This window comes from Rattus norvegicus, chromosome 10 (genome assembly GCF_036323735.1).
Source record: "Rattus norvegicus strain BN/NHsdMcwi chromosome 10, GRCr8, whole genome shotgun sequence".
NCBI lineage: Eukaryota > Metazoa > Chordata > Mammalia > Rodentia > Muridae > Rattus > Rattus norvegicus.
In genome coordinates, this window is record NC_086028.1 from 100,710,159 (window position 1) to 100,726,572 (window position 16,414).

General features: G+C 46.1%; 1 pseudogene; it reads right to left on the bottom strand.

Annotated features, from left to right (window-relative positions):
- The window catches only part of Slc25a5-ps5 (solute carrier family 25 member 5, pseudogene 5), an 86,143-nt pseudogene that overhangs the window by 36,334 nt on the left and 33,395 nt on the right, over positions 1–16,414 (bottom strand).

The following is a 16,414-nucleotide window of genomic DNA, read 5'->3' on the forward strand; positions in this document are numbered from 1 at the left end:
GGGACAGGACAAGCCACAATCCCTAGAAATAGACACTTGGGTCACGAATTTTCCACTGGCTTGGGCAGAGACTGGTGGGATGGGGTTGGCGCTCCAACAGCCCCCCTTAATTACAACTCCAGTCTCCATAAAACAATACCCCCTGTCACATGAAGCTTATCAAGGTATAAGGCTTCACATTACGAGGCTTCTAGATCAAGGCATCCTAGTCCCCTGCCGGTCGCCTTGGAATACGCCTCTTCTGCCTGTTAAGAAACCCGTCACTGGAGATTATAGGCCAATACAAGACTTGAGAAAGGTCAACAAGAGGATAGAAGATATTCATCTGACTGTTCCAAACCCTTACAATTTGCTCAGTAACTGTTCATCGATGAGAAACAGGGGTATGCTAAAGGGGTCCTAACACAAAGGTTGGGACCCTGAAAACGCCCTGTGGCCTACCTGTCTAAGAAATTGGACCCTGTGGCCTCCGGCTGGCCACCGTGCCTAAAGATGGTGGCTGCTATTGCTGTCCTGATCAAGGATGCTAGAAAATTGACTTTGGGACAGCCACTCACCATCCTAGCACCCCACGCAGTGGAGGCCTTGGTAAAACAGCCCCCAGACCGCTGGCTCTCTAATTCCCACATGACCCACTACCAAGCCTTGTTACTGGATGCAGAACGGGTTCAGTTTGGGCCCGTAGTCGCCCTCAATCCTGCCACCTTGCTTCCCCTACCAGAGGAGGCAGAACAGCATGACTGCCTACAAATCCTCACAGAAGTACATGGAACCAGGCCGGACCTATCGGACCAGCCTCTTCAGAATGCTGACCACACATGGTACACAGATGGCAGCAGCTTCTTGGCAGAGGGAGAGCGAAAGGCTGGAGCTGCGGTCACTACGGAGGACAAAGTAATTTGGGCAAAAGCCCTGCCTGCTGGTACCTCCGCACAACGGGCTGAACTCATCGCCTTGACTCAGGCGCTCAAGATGGCAAAAGGTAAGAGGCTAAATATATATACAGACAGCCGCTATGCCTTTGCCACGGCACACATCCACGGGGAGATCTACCGGAGGCGGGGGCTGCTCACATCTAAAGATAAAGATATTAAAAATAAGGCTAAAATTCTGGCCCTCTTAGAAGCCCTATTCTTGCCCAAAAGACTGAGTATTATACATTGTCCAGGACACCAAAAAGGGCACAACCCAGAGGCACGAAGAAACCGGCTGGCCGATGCCACGGCGCGAGAAGCGGCCATGAGCAAACAAATCTTGCCCTTAAATAGCCCAGACCAACCCACGCCCCGACCAGTGGGACAAACCAGTTGAGTTTATGCCCATGAGGACATAGAGCTCCTAAAAAATGGGGGCCATCTACCACCCTCAACTAAAACAGTGGGTCTACAAAGGACTTTTGAATTGATCTCCTTTTTACATAAGAAGATAAAAACCTTACTAGATCGAGAAGAGATAAATCTGTTTTTTTTTAATTGGGACAAAGCGATACAAAAGGTGACTGAGAGTTACAAAGCGTGTGCTCAGTTTAACCTGGGAAGGACCATGATTGGACAAGGAGTTCGTCCTAGGGGACACCGTCCCGACATCCATTGGGAAATTGATTTTACTGAAATTAAACCAGGTATATATGGATACAAGTATCTCCTAGTGTTTGTAGACACCTTCTCAGGATGGGTCAAAGCCTTCCCCACAAAGCACGAGACTGCAAAAATGGTCACCAAGAAGCTCCTCGAGGAAATCTTTCCCAGGTATGGCATGCCTCAAGCGTTGGGGTCGGACAACGGGCCCGCTTTCGTCTCCCACGTAAGTCAGTTGGTGGCCAAATTGCTGGGGATTGATTGGAAATTACATTGTGCCTATAGACCCCAGAGTTCAGGTCAGGTAGAACGCATGAATAGAACAATTAAGGAGACTTTATCCAAACTTACGCTTGCAACTGGCTCAAAGGATTGGGTGACCCTCCTTCCCCTAGTTCTCTATCGGGCCCGGAATACCCCGGGCCCCCATGGTCTAACTCCTTTTGAAATAATGTATGGAGCACCACCCCCATTTGTCCATTTCTTTGATTCAAACATTGCTGATTTCACTGACAGCCCTTCTCTGAGGGCCCATTTACAGGCCCTACAGATTGTGCAGAAAGACGTCTGGAGACCTTTGGCCGCTGCTTACCAGGACGAGCTTGAGCATCCGGTGGTGCCACACCCGTTCCAGATTGGAGACACCGTGTGGGTGCGCAGACACCAGACCAAGAATCTCGAGCCACGGTGAAAAGGACCCTACACCGTCCTCCTGACTACCCCGACCGCCCTAAAGGTAGACGGAGTCGCGGCTTGGATCCACGCATCACACGTCAAGGCAGTCCGGTCTGAGAAATTGACTAATCACAACACTACACCCCAGACATAGAGAGTTCAGCGCACTCCAAACCCCTTAAAGTTAAAACTCCTACGTGGCTTCTCCTAGTCCTTTTGTGGCCTAGAGTCAGTGGGGGAATAAGCCCCCACCAGACAGAAATTTCTTGACCAAGTCGAGTGAAAGATTTCACTCAAAGTTAACAAAAAAAAAATGGGGGAATGAAAGACCCCAGCTTAGCAGCAGTAACGCCATTTTGCAAGGCTGTACTTAAGATGACTGGTTCAGGGAAAGGTTAGAACACTGAGTACACAGCAGCTGCCAAACAAGATGTGTTTGGTTGAAGGCCTGGCAACAGGAGGACTGCCGTTGAACACCTGACAATGAGAAAAGCCCCGGGAGAGGTCCCACACCCTGGTGGGGGGCCGAGTCAGCCATTATGTTCCAAGAAGGTAGCTAAGAAACTTGCCCCCGGGCTGAACCCTTGGGGGGCCGAGTCAGTCGTTATGTTTCAGGAAGGTAGCTAGGAAACTTGCCCCCGGGCTAAACCCTTGCCATATTAGAATCCACCAATTATATCCCTGTAACCATGCATCTGCTTCTGTATGCTTGCTTCTGTTCCCCAAAATCCTATAAAAGCCCTTCCTTGGTTCCGTGGGGCGCGCCAGTCCCCCGAGTGACTGAAGCGCCCGCAGGTGCCTGTGCCTGTGTATCCCGACAATAAACCAAATCCTCTTGCTGATTGCATCCTGTGGTGTCTCGGTCTGGTCTTTGGAGTTAGAGGGTCTCCATCCCGAGGGAAAGTTCTCCCTGAGAGCTTTTCACTAGGCACCTCTCAGATGTCTCTATCTCTGTGGAGTTGCAGTCATCAGCACTGGATGTGTCTACAAACTTCGTCTTCTGGTAGCTGAAGGTTATTCCTCTTCTCAGATTTCTTGCTTCTCACCTCAGGGCAGACCTTGGCAAGAGGCATAAGAAGACCATTGTTTGCTGAGTTTCCTCTTTTCCCCAGAGCAACTGCATGTGTTTTTATGGCTCTATTTCTTTCTGTGGCTTGACAGGTGTGGGTGAGTGTGAAGTGGCCGCACGCCCGGGGAGACCTCTTGTTGCCCACTTCCTACCCCCCTCTCTCACTCTTGCAGTAATGACTATCTTAGATGTGCAGGTAAAGTCAGTTCTTGGGAGTTCACAGAACAAGAAGACAGCAGAACCCTGGAACCCCACATTTGTGGAGTATGTTCCTCGGCAGAATTTTCTGGCCACAGAAATAAGTTGCTAATTTTTACAGTCCCTGGTTCATTTCTGGGAGCATCAGCACCTGTGCCTCTCCTCCTTCCCACTCCTCTCCACCTTCCAAGAGAGGCATATGGAGCAATGATCAGTCCTGTCCTGCACCCCATCAAGAGCAAGAGGTTCCCAGACCCAGGGCCAGCCCCTGGAGCCCACCCTCCCAGAACTCACTTGAAGCAGGATAGCCTGCACTGGCTTATAGCTACACAGAATATGCATGACTGCCCCAGGTTCAGCATTAAAATTGTAACCTCATCAGATCAAGGGGGACATTGGCATGTGTGTGCACTACCATATACATGTGAACATTCCTCACATGGGCTAAACATGACACACATGGGTATGTACCACACAGCATACATGTAACATAGGCATGTGCTGCAAAGTGCACACAACATGTGATACATACATACTACATGCATCATTTGTATGTATACCATACCTCATGTACCTAACACAGGACACGTACTTTACATGCTACAGACATAATGCATATATACTGCACACATCATATGTAATTATGAACTAAACACTATACACAGGTATACATACTGAAAGATCCCCGAAGAGAGAGCCTTTCTAAAGTCGCGGGAAATCACGGACCCCAGACACAGAGAAACCATTTTGGATGTAATAAGCAAAGGCGAGGTTTATTACGGAGATCTATTACGGGGATCTCCGGGTCGACACGTATCCTGCGCAGGAGCAAGAGGCGTCGACCCCGAAGCTCAAAAGTCAGGGATTTATATAGGGAAGGCTAGGGGGTTTGGCGTGGATACACACAATTGGCTAATTTCTGGCGCGGCTATAAGTGATTGGCTCATTTAAACATGGCAGTGAGATTACAGCACAGCAGGAGAGTACATATTGACTGGAGCGTACAGGATTTTAGAAGCTAGGGGCGTATCAGGGTTTGAAGGACATCTGGTTAAGGTGTGACTCTGAGTAAGCTGGGGGAGGTGCCCTTCTGCCAGATGGTTTGGGTCAGTCCTGATAACTCGGGCTGGTTCCTGCATTCCTTTTCTTTATCTTTATGGTCTGTTAGTCCTAGCGGCAGGGCGGGGCTGCCTGGATTTGCTTTTCACAGTGTTTAGCCCTGAGTTTGTGAATTTTGAAACTTACTCTTTTAACTTCATATTTTTAAACCTTAAATCTGTATACTTTTCCTTTCATTCCCCTCTTCTTCTACTAAGTAATTCTAATCTTAGAATTTTGATATCAAGTCTCGTATTTGGTCTCACCAGTTGTCCTAACTGAGTGGTACTGTTGCCTCAGAACCATCAACTGCACAGCACCCACTCGCTTTTTAAAAAAAAAAGCAATTAACCTGTTTGTCACGCAGGGTCCAAAAACTAAAACCAAGAAAATGATTAGTAATGGCCCAGCCTTATCTTCTTTCAGTGTTCTCAACTCTTTTTTTTTTTTAACTAAGTCTTTAGCATCAGGATTCCAATCTGGACACTATCTAAACCTACACAACAAGGTCATGACTAGCTTTTAGAACTTCTAAACTTATACAGATTGTGATCCCTGAGGCACAGTCCCAAGAAGTGTTAGGAGTACTAACATATGTAATGTTACATCATTTGTAATAGAAATCAAGCCTATCCCCACACCTATCTCGATAGAACCCAGGGCAAACATGAAATTAAGTCTAGGGAGCTTTTTGAAGATCTGAGTTTCCCTCTAGGTCCCAGCTCTCAGCCCCAACAGCTAGTACACGGCTGGTGAGGGCTGAGAATTGACGGCTGTCAGGGTGGTCAGCAGCACCAGGTACGGTCCTTTCCAGCGAGGCTCGAGTGTCTGGGCTCTGTGTCGTTATATGTAGCTGTAGTCTCTGACCTGGAACTGATGAGATGTCTCGAGGGTCCCTGGGGTATAGGCTGCTGCCAGCTGTGACCAGACTTCTTTCCGTATCACCTGTAGGTCTTTTAGCCTGGCATATAAATCATTATTACTATGACATGTTGGTTCAGTAACATCATCTAATACAGTCAGGGGAGCTGAGGCCCCATATAAGATCTCAAAGGGGGTAAGGCTGAATCTGGAAGGGGTGTTTCTTGCTCTGAAGAGAGCAAGAGAGAAGGAGTGCCACCCAGTCTGCGCTAGTCTCCATGGTCAATTTAATTTGGTCAGGGTCTTTCTTAGAGTTTTATTTATTTACTCTACCTGTCCTGAACTTTGAGGTCTGTAAATACAATGTAATTTCCAATCGACCTCTAAATACTTGGCCACACCCTGGCTTACCTTGGCAACAAAAGTAGGGCTGTTGTCTGACCAGATTACCTTGGGCATTCCAGACCTGGGGAAGATTTCTTCCAGTATCTTCTTAATGATTGCAGAGGCCGTCTCTCCTTTGGTGAGGAAAGCTTCTATCTATTCCTGAAAAAGTATCTACAAGCACTAGGAGATACTTGTGATTATATTTTTCTGGTTTTATCTCAGTGAAGTTCACTTCGACTTTTCACTAAACTCTCTAGGTCTCTTTGCCCTGTTTGCTTGCTAAGCATTCACTTATTGACATACCTTATACTTTTTACTGCCTCTCTGGCTAAAATCTTAAAGTCTACTACATACACTTAACTACTTGGACAAACTTTTTATCTCCTAAATGAGTCCATTTCTGTATTTGGCAAAGTGAGTCTTTTCTTTGTTCTCTGAGGAATATAGTTTTCCCTCAAGTGTGCCATTGTCTTTTTTGTTTGTTTGTTTGTTTGTTTGTTTACACAATTTGGGCCTTTTCTTCTGTTCTACATTCTAAGTGAGGCCATCCCTTAGTCCAATCCCAGTTCCCAGTGGCTGTCTCTTGCAGGCCTGTAACCAGGATAGGCTCCTGCATAGCCATTTCCCGAGCCACTTTATCTGCTTTGTTACTGCCCCATGCCACTGAATCTCTTCCCTCCTGATATCCTGAGCAATGAATAGTACTCACAGTTGTTGGCTTCACCAGGGCATCCAAGAGATGGCAAAGGCATCAGCGGCGCTGATGTGCTGGGGGATTGAGGTTCAGCCATCCCACATGACATTGTGCTGTCCACCACGGCAGCACCCACTTATCTATGACCTTCATGAAGAGAACTGTTCCCGTCTGTGGACAAGGTAGTCTCGACTTTCAGCAGGGGTCAATCAACCAGTCGCAGAGGTCTTTCCTCCACCCATGGGCTTCTGCCAGTGCTTGACACTCATGTTGCAGTGGATCCAGGTCAGGATTGGGCAGCAAGGTAACCAGATTGTCCCCAACCAGTGGAGAATCTAGTCCATTGCAGCTGACCAGTGGTCCCATCTTTTGGGACGTTCTATTCAAAGGCAAAATATCAGCCACTCTATCACAGTTTAAGTCCTGGATTGGGTGATAATTGTCAGTGCCCGGCTGGCAGGAACGGTGTGTTCCAGGCAGAACGGCACTAAGCCACACATCTCCCAGCATCAGGTACTGTTGTACTGAGACAGGTCTTAAGCCCCACGTACACAGTCTGCAGATATGCATACACATGGCCTCACCCTTCAGCCCACGCAAGCCATTTTGGAAAGCAAATTTCTCATGAGCAAGGGATGGGGGCAGTCAGGGATGACCATAAACTAGTGGGTTACCCAGCCCACACCAAGGTCCACTGTTCTTCGGGCAGTCCATAAGTATCGTTTGTCGTCAGTAGCCCCTTGTACTCAAGGTCTTTGGATACTGGCCCACTGGGGCATAAGAGCACAGAGCGTTGGGTCTCTGTATCCATAAAACAACTAGGCAGACTTCCCTTCTATCTCTGTGCATAGCCAGCACTCTAGGACCGAGAAGGTCTCCAGTGGCCCCTCTTGTTCTTTCTGGGGCAGTCCATAAACCAGTTTCCTTTTTTCTTTGCATTAGGCACACCGATCTTTAGCCAGGAATTCTCTTCTGTTGCCAGGTACTGTCTTCCTAGGTTCCCTAACTACTGTGGCCAGTATATGTTCCTCTCTTGTCTTTTATCTCTCTTTAGCTCTCTAGCTTCCTCTTCTTTTTGTCTCTTTTAGCTTCCTGCTTTTTTACCTTCTTTTCTCTTTCTCTTTCTCTTTCTCTTTGTTTAACCTTACTTTCTCTGTAACTTATACTAACTCTCAGCAACTTAGCTTAACCCTTCAAATTTCTGTAACTTTCTCTTCATATCCTTTCCTTATCTTAGCCAGATTGGTGGGGCATTTTTGAGCCCCTAGGAGACCCACCCTTGGAGCCTGGGGGCAGGCCCGGAGCACTCCCTACCTTTAGGGGTATTGAAGTCAACAGTCAGGAGTGAGGGCCTTCCATCCATGTCTGGAACATTCTTTCTGGCCTCTAGTAGGATTCTGTCTTTCCTCAGTGGTAAAGAAGACCTGTAACAGTTACTAACAAGCATCTCAAGTGGGATGGTGAGAAAACAAGAAGGGAATCTAGAGAATAGAGGTCCACTGAAGAGGACAAATAGCATTTAGTCACACAGCTAAACCAGGAGGCCTTTTTTGGACAAAAAGGCTATTGTAAAAATAAGCACAAGTTTTGTCTATGAAACAGAAAGGCGAGCAGAGAGGCAGCCTATCTGTTACTGGCTGTCTCTCTGGACTTAGATTTTCCCTTAAGGAGTACCTCCCTTCATTGTCAGCTCGATGGCTCTGCCTCTCAAGAGAACCAGACTCCAAATGACACTAGGCTTCTAGTAACAACTAATAACAAAAGGATGGAGAGATGGTTAGAACCTGGGTGCTAGATACTAAGCAGCTGATAAAAGAATTGTAACCAGTTCACCTGGGGCTATCAGTACTTTAGTAGCAGTCCTTTACCAAACTGTCTCAGTGGGCTATAGGCCCATGGAAAAGAAAACATTAATCCTGACCTTGGCCACAGCCAAAGCCTGAATTCCAAATTTTGACTGGCAAAACAAAGTTCTCCACAGTTTGTTGTAGATTCTTTTTGAAACTATTTTAGGGGCTTCTCTGCTCCCTAACCTGGGGCATCTCTCCTTGGGGAGGAGGCTCAAGAGAGAAAGATAAAACTCCTGGCAGAAAACAATTTCTCTCAAGCAAATTATTTTCAACTTTTAACTTAAGCACCAAGAGGACCAAGTAAAACTCTTTGACGAACAAAGCAAACAGTTTCATGATTTCAAACACAGTCGTCAGTCCAAGATTTTAAACACAGTCGTCAGTCCAAGATTTCAAACACAGTCGTCAGTCCAAATTCAAAAACGAAACAAAAGCCAAAAAGACACTCGACAATACCACAGAAAACAAACCAGACAAACCAGACCAAGACAAAGCATCCTATAACCAATTTCCACAGATGCCTGGTACCTTCAGTACCTGGCCCAAACTGCAGCTTAACCTTAGCTGCTTCTGGGATGAGACAGACCATCTGATTCTACCTCCCAACAGGATTCCAGAGTGTCCTCTTGCCCTAACGTCCGTCCGATGGTCCACCATCAAAGACAAAGGGGGTTGTCACAGTCTGCCCCACGGCAAAGAAAAAGAACACCAAACACAGAAACAGAATACAGACAACAGACACTAACACGTATTCCACTTCCACTCTCTAAGCACTGACCAGAGTGAGATTCCACTTCCACTCTCTAAGTACTGACCAGAGTGAGACTCCACGTCCACTCTCTAAGCACTGACCAGAGTGAGATTCCACGGGTACCGAGACACACATAAACACATAGACACACATAAACACACACAGCAGAACCAAAACAGAGACAGACACGGACTGACAAATGCGGCGCTGCTCACACAGAAACACTCAGACAAACATCCAACTCACCTCCAAGGGGTCTTTGGAGTCTGGGGTGGTCGCGAAGATCCCGGACGAGCTCCCAAATGAAAGATCCTAGCTCGAGTCTCAGGAAGGTGCACCCAAGGAAACACCGATCCCGGACGAGCCGCCAAATGAAAGATCCCCGAAGAGAGAGCCTTTCTAAAGTCGCGGGAAATCGCGGACCCCAGACACAGAGAAACCATTTTGGATGTAATAAGCAAAGGCGAGGTTTATTACGGAGATCTATTACGGGGATCTCCGGGTCAACACGTATCCTGCGCAGGAGCAAGAGGTGTCGACCCCGAAGCTCAAAAGTCAGGGATTTATATAGGGAAGGCTAGGGGGTTTGGCGTGGATACACACAATTGGCTAATTTCTGGCGCGGCTATAAGTGATTGGCTCATTTAAACATGGCAGTGAGATTACAGCACAGCAGGAGAGTACGTATTGACTGGAGCGTACAGGATTTTAGAAGCTAGGGGCGTATCAGGGTTTGAAGGACATCTGGTTAAGGTGTGACTCTGAGTAAGCTGGGGAAGGTGCCCTTCTGCCAGATGGTTTGGGTCAGTCCTGATAACTCGGGCTGGTTCCTGCATTCCTTTTCTTTATCTTTATGGTCTGTTAGTCCTAGCGGCAGGGCGGGGCTGTCTGGATTTGCTTTTCACAGTGTTTAGCCCTGAGTTTGTGAATTTTGAAACTTACTCTTTTAACTTCATATTTTTAAACCTTAAATCTGTATAATTTTCCTTTCATTACCACATGAAATACCTCAGCAATCGTTATGCTTCAGAGACACAGTCAGGGTTCAATAAGAGGGGCAGATGTGGCAGGCCTGGCTGTAACAACATTATGTCTTGGTTACACACATATACACCCAAACACACACAGACACACACACACACACACACACACACACACACACACACACACACACAAACGTAGGTGCTTACCTCTCCCAAAGACACAGGTGCATGAAGATACACACAATCACATATACGGCACTTAGTCACCCTGCCCCAGGTCCCATGTTTCAGGGACACACCTATCCCTGTCCCCTCACTCACTTACCCCTCAGGCTCAAGTCTTGGGTCTGACAAAGGCAGTGTTCCTGCTCAGCCTCCGCTAAAACAGAGGTCTCTTTAGGCCCTGACTCCAAGGAGCCTCTTCAAGCCTGGCCCTCCTGTGAGGCTAGAACTGGGGACTCCTGGACTGCAGGGTCCTTCCTCTGGCTCTGTCCTGGTCTTATGTAAGACCCCATGGGGGAATTCCTGAGCACATAGTGTCAGTATAAGAGGAACACACGACATGACCAATTCTGCTGTGTGCACCATCTTGCTTAGCCCCTGGAGGATTAGCATGTGCCAACGTGGGAAGAGGACCCTGGCCAAGCATCCATCAAGATTGTCTCATGAACCTCCCATTCACAGGTAACTCAGGAAGATTTCACTCTAGATGACACAGGAACACGTGCTGTGTTATTCATTAAGATGGACTTAGAAGGGACCACAAGGACCGCTGTATAATCCCGCCTTCCCAGTTGTCCTGTCTTACCCATCACAAGTCCGTGATTCCAGCAGACACAGAACTGCCCAAACATGGGACTCTCCTTCGCAGACCTGGGAAAAGACACGAAATAAACCAGCCTAGCAAGATGGGTCAGCACATGGCAATGGCCAGTGTGTGTTGTGCGGTGTGTGTCTGAATGTGAAGGTGTGTTCAAATGAACAGAGGCAATTTTGTCCTTTAGGCGCTGTGTGTCCTACCCTGACAGTGCCAGGGCCACACATTTCTAGCCGAGGGGTGGGAAAAATCTAGGCCTGAGCTCTTTTTACCTCCATGTCCTGATGACAGTCATGTCCTATGTGAAGGGGCCCTGAGTTCCGCTGGGACCTCTTACCATCTTCTTTGAGAGAAGATGACCCCAAGCATTTGCTTCCCTCCGTGAATGAATTCCCAGGCCTGGAACTGAGTGTTCACCTTCTTGTCATGAAGGGTTGGGGAATTTTTGTTGTCCTTTTATGTTCTTTCTGTTGTTTAGTTTTGCTGCATCTTTGTGTGTTTGAGGGGGCTTGGAGAACCCTCCTGGGGCACACATGTGCCATGAGACATGTACATCCCAGGGACATACATAGAGGGAAGTCTTCCATGCCCCTCCTCACCTCTCAACCTTATTTGAAACTGGGTCTCTCTTGTTCTCTACTGCAGACATCAGGCTAAATGTCTCAGGAGCTTCACCGATTCCCACATCTCTGCATCCCATCTCACCTAGGAAGGCAGAGATTACAGACGTGTGTGGCAGCCTCCACCTTTACATGGCTTCTGGGGATCTGAACTCATTTCATCACTTTGTACTGCATCTTACATACTGACCCATTGCCCCAACCCTTTGAAGCTCCCTGGGATGCCAACTCCCTGAAGGTATCTTATGGCTCTAGATGGCATAGTGGGTCAGAGGAAGTAGCACAGATGCTATAGTAATTTCTGTTACAATGCTGTGTTTATAAATCTCTTTATGACTCTATATAACTTTTAATTCATGTTCCTTGTCAGCCCAAAGCTTATCTGACCAGGCAGTTCCTGGCAGAGTGACTTAACATGTGCATGAGGTACAATTGGGAGCACAGCTACCAACCATCACCAATACTTCTAAGCCCCTTGTCCTCACCGAAGTGTTCAGCCCAAAGGGAATGTGGCATTGTGTTGTGTCAGGTATGTTGATGTGGCACCTGGAGGAGGTCCTGTGACATTGTCTGGAATGTGACTCTCCATTCCCACATTCCTCAAGTCAGAACCAGAGGGTACGTACTGATCTCTTGGCTGAGTTAGTTACGAGTCATGTGCTGCGTTATGAGTAAATTCCAGGTCTGAGGAAATGCCAGAGGTCAGAGGTCATTTGTAAGACAGACCTGACTCTGAACCCCACGTTCTCTGATCTTCATTAGCCACTGTTCACCCAGGAGATGAAGTGCCCTTATGCCCCTCGTTCAGAGCAGTATTAAGAATTCTCCCAATGTCGGACTGTTCCCTTCCTCAGGCAGAGATACCCTAGGAATGAGGGGGCCACTTCCTGGGAAACATGGAGAAGTTGGGGTCAATTCTGTCCGATGCTCCTTCCTCCTCCAGCCCTGACAGACTCTTCTCAGGCCCATGACATTTCGATCTGGTTCAAATAAAAGACAATTGCAAGTCCAGAAAAATCCATTTGGTTAGCCTTGTGCTTCCTAGAGCTAGATTTCACCTGCTTGTGTAAAGGGAGCCTTCAACCCAATGCCCATCTGCTTTGAGCCTGCAGGGCACCAGGATGAATTTGCCAGCAGCAAAACCTCTGAAAGTCTCACCATTGAGCAGATGCCTGCAGGCACATGCATGGTGTTTCTTGCCGGGGATTATCCCCAGCATTAGTCTTCCTTCTATTTGGTTCTTTTTGAGGCAGTGGAGAGGGAACAGCATCAGAGAAGGGTAAGACTTTGTCTTACTAGATATTTAGGGTTGCTGTATAATAATAAGTTTACTTATCTAAGTCTAAGTTACTATGTTACTGTAGCTGATTTACTTATCTATGGCTGAGTCACTATGCTCTGCTACTGTAACTGACCTGTCTTCTGTGTCCCTCTGAGGCCAGAAACTGAAGTCTCTGGCATTTAGCACCTCATTCTAAGAAAGCAGGAGGTAGAGGATTAATTGCTAGAGCCTTTTCCCTTTTGTCCCTCTGCCTCTTGCTTGTCAGGCTAGGGGGAAGTTTGGAGCAGTAAACTTCTATTGAACCAAGAAAAGTGAATTGTGCTTGCAGAAGGAAAAACTTTTACATAGACAAATATGCATAAACTCATATAAATTCATATACAGATTCATGAATACACATTTATACATTTTCTCACAAGCAGTTGGGCCCATCTTACATGCATTCTCACAATTACATTCTTACACATACACATGCATACATTCTCACAATTATATACTTACACATACATCCATATTTACCTATGCATGTGGAGCAAAAGACCAAGCACCGGTTCAGAAAGAACTCACTCATTCTGGATGAAAGATGAGCTCCAATATTTATGGCATAGAGAAAGACATAGCTTCTACCCTCTTAATGCTAAATGAATTAAACCCAAGTTTGTAAGAAAAAAGGGTTTTCCTTTTAATGAGAGTAAGATTGCCTTGCTATTAAGAAATGACCTGTTCTGTCTCATGGTAAGGAAAAAACCTGCCTGCTCCTTCTGCTCTCTACAGCTTCTTCTTTTTTCCTCTTTTCCTCTGCATTTCTCACATTGCTTTCTCATGTTACCTATAGTCTCTAAGTTATTCCGCTCTGCATTTGTTCTCAGCCCAGATCCTCTTAGCTCAGTTCTCCTTAGCTCAGTTCAGCTCAGTTCTCCTTCAGTCAGTCCTGACTCTTCAGCTCAGTCCCCTCCAGCTCAGTCCTTGCTCTTCGCCTGAATCCTGACTCTTCTCCTTGTCCTCAGCACTTAAACATCTTTCAGAATACATGATCACATGTCACAAAGTTCATCACAAGTTCCTACAAGAAATCAAATCATAAATTGAAATAGAAGTTCACAGCAGAGAACGTTTGCATGCATAACCATTAGGAGTAATTATCTGGCTAACCATCCATCACCTGTCACAGCTCCACAGGTTCACTGAAGGTTTACAACCATAAATAAATTATTAGTGAAGTTTTGTATAGACAAACCCAGTCAACATTTTATCCTCTGTCCTAGAACCTATGAAAAGTTGTTAGTTCCCTTTTTATGACCTTTGGTTAATTGTTTTACAACCTCTTGGAGTGTGCTCTGAGTAGGAGAAAGTCTGGTTACTATCTAACAGCAATTAACTGGTGACTCTTGGGAGACTGGCAGAGCTCTCACTGCAGTTTTGACTATCACAAAAAAAAAAAACTTAATAGCAGTCCCAGTATAAAAGAGCATAATTACTGATATAATTTTAGGAATTCTTATAGGATCATCATTAAGACTTAGGAAGTCATCTATTTGTCTATATAGCATCACTATGAGACAGTACATCATCGTAAATCTGTAGTGATCTGCTCCAAAGGGGTGTGCTATTACTTAGTGATTGTTATATGTGTTTAATAATAATAACAACAGGAAATGATTTTAATAGCAAGAATCTTTTCTAAAATGAATAAAGAACAACCTTGTGTAATAAGGACGAATCTGTAACAGATTGTATAAAAATCCGAGGCTGGCCATCTCAGGGTGAACAGCTGCTAGTTATTAGCTTGTCTTGTTATGCTCCCAACAGATTGTGAATCCCCCACCCTACCTATGCTATTAGGATACAGTGAGAATTCATTGTATACTGTGGTGGTTTCCTACAGACCAGCCCTTCAAACCACCTAAGGTACCATTTAGACCAAGAACTTATCATTCAAATCTTAACAGTAATGGCAGGATTTGTCTTGATATTTTAAGATCAGAGTGACCTCCTGCTTTAACTATTTCTAAAGTCCTTTTATCCATGTGTTCACTGCTATGTGATCCAAACCCAGAGGACCCCCTCATGCCAGACATTGCATGGATCTGTAAAACCGAGACAAGCACAGTAGAACATCTCAGGGATGAACTCAGAAGTGTGTCATGTGATGCTACCATAAAGTCAGAATAATCTGAATTATAGCTGAAATAAACTTTAAATTACTGTTATAAAAAAGAATGACCCCTGATTTCCCCGCTCCCACACCCCTGTAGCCACACTCATCTATCCAAATGCTTTGCTATCAGGGACTGGAACTGTTTAACAGGGTTTGAAGGACTAGGGCGGTGGGTTTATTGGAGGAAGTGCATTAGTGTGGGTAGGCTTAGAGGTTTCAAAAAGCTCACACCAGGCATTGCATCACTGTGAGCTCCCCCCCTCCATTCCCCTCTCTCTGCTCTCTTCTCTCCTCTCTTCTTTCTCCTCTCTCTTCCCTTCTCTCTCCTCTCTCCTCCTTCCTCTCTTTCTCCTCTCTCTCTCTCTCTCTCTCTCTCTCTCTCTCTCTCTCTCTCTCTCTCTGCTTTTCTCTCTCTGCCTGAACATCATGAAGTAGTATCTACAGGACCACACCTGCCTTGCAGGCCACCGTGTTCCCCGCCATGATAGAAGTGGACTAAGCCTCTGAAAGTGTAAACAGCTCTGGTTACATTCTTTCTCAGATACTAGCTGCTGTGTTCATGGTGTCTCTTCACAGAAATAACAGTGTGACAAAGTCAGATACCAAGCAGTGACCATGCCTTAGAGTGTTGCAGTGAATACACAAAGCAGTTCCTTTGCTCTTGTTGATCTGACACTCTGTAGAGCATAAAGAAACAGTCGACACAGACAGAGTGCAGGCAGAAACCCTGAAGATAAATTAGGGAGAGGTAAGAAAATGATACAGTGGAAGAACATCTGCATTTTATCTTAATAGAAAGAACATCTGAATTCTGTGTTACTAGGGAGAACAACTGTATCCTGTATTAGTAGAGAGAATATCTGCAAACTGTGTTAGTAATGAGAACATCTGCATTCTGTGTTACTAGAGAGAATATCTGCATTATGTGTTAGTAGAGAGGCCATCTGTATTCTGTGTTGTTAGGGACTAGAATGAGTGGAATAAGAGTGGATACACAGAATAGAGTCCCAACCCAGGGCAATGTAAGAGTAAATGTCCCCCACAAATGTCACCACAGCCTGCAGATATTTCTGTAGATCAGAGGGGTGTAAGTGCCTCTGTGGTCAGGTGGGTGAGTGGGCTCCAGTACTCACTCTCATCCCTTCTTCCCCACAAGAAAGAGAAGTGAACGGCGAGCACTGAGAAACTGAGGCATCTGAAAGGAGAGATCTGAGGTCATCCTTACATTCTTCCACATAACACCTACCCGAAATCATGTCCAAGTCTAGACATGAGGCCAGGAGGCACAAGAAGACAGAGCTGTTATGCGTAGTGTGACATCTACTTCTGGCACTGAAGGGAAGGGAGATTTGTGTGAATTCAAGATTAGCTTGAGCTAAATAGTGCATTGCAGC